Here is a 1,177-nt window from a genome sequence, read left to right on the forward strand (position 1 = left end):
ACGAAAATGCGGAAATTTGGTGGAAGTTACTTCCGGATAAGAACAGATGTGGCTAGACTTGGTCCACACACTTGGCGCGGAAAGGAGTAAGCTTCGTGTTAATGCAATGGTGTGGCTGGTTCTGGACCACACATTTGGCGTGGAAGCAAGGCAGCTTAGTGTCCAAGACTGATGACTCGTGTGCAGCGTTTTTGACAAGTGTTTACCAAGTGTCAGCGTATGGATACCACCCTGAAACCTATAAATACCCACCTTCAGCTCTTAGTTTTCCACACTTAGAAATCAGAGAGAAATTCTAGAGTGAGAAAGTAGAGAGAGAAAGAGGGAAATGGTGAGTATTTCAGGTAGGAGTTAGCTAGCGGGGAATGGTAGCGCTGATATATTCATAAATTGCATCATTTAATGTACATATTCTAGTCAAAATCATGTCTCATTTGCATGCATTTTAGGTCTTTAGGCATTGTTTTAGGACTTAGGAGATTGCATTAGGTCCAAGAGAGTTTTGCATGTTTTGGAGTGTTAAACAGGTGCTTTTGGAGCCAATTTGGTGTGGATGATGTGATTCAGATGAAGAAATGGAGTTGGAATGATCAAAAATGGTGAAAAGGAGCAATTTTGGGTTTCTCGGCAAAATGGTGTACTGAAGGTCGAAGGTTCTCGACCAAAATCCTTCCCGCGGGTAGCTTTCTCGGCCAAAAACACGTACCGCGGTCAAGTCTCTCGGCCAAAATCTCTGGGTGCAGATACGTTTCAAAAATCGCCTGTCCGGGGAACCTTCCGGTCAGATTTAGCTGTCGGAGTCTTCATAAAAGTTAGAGATAATTGAGTCAAGAGTTCATAACAGTTGGAATCAAGGAATTTGGACCACGGAGCTGAAAGATATGGTAATCGTAAGACGAACAGGTCTCGCACTCATTCCAGAGCAATCCGATATTCCTGAATGATCGCCTGTCCGGGGAACCTTCCGGTCCGATTCAGATGTCGGGTGCTTCATAGAAGTTGGAGAGTATTGGATCACGGTCTCATATCAAGCGGAATCGTGGAATTCGGACGCGTGAGCAGAGAGTTAAGCTCGTCGGAGGAACCCCTGTCTCGCAGCTGTTCCGGACCAAGCAGATCAGTTCTGAAGAATGCGAAGGACGGTGTACTTCCAGGCCGATTCAGTTTCCGGGGTCTT

Source organism: Eutrema salsugineum, unplaced genomic scaffold (genome assembly GCF_000478725.1).
Source record: "Eutrema salsugineum unplaced genomic scaffold, Eutsalg1_0 scaffold_12, whole genome shotgun sequence".
NCBI classification, from domain to species: domain Eukaryota; kingdom Viridiplantae; phylum Streptophyta; class Magnoliopsida; order Brassicales; family Brassicaceae; genus Eutrema; species Eutrema salsugineum.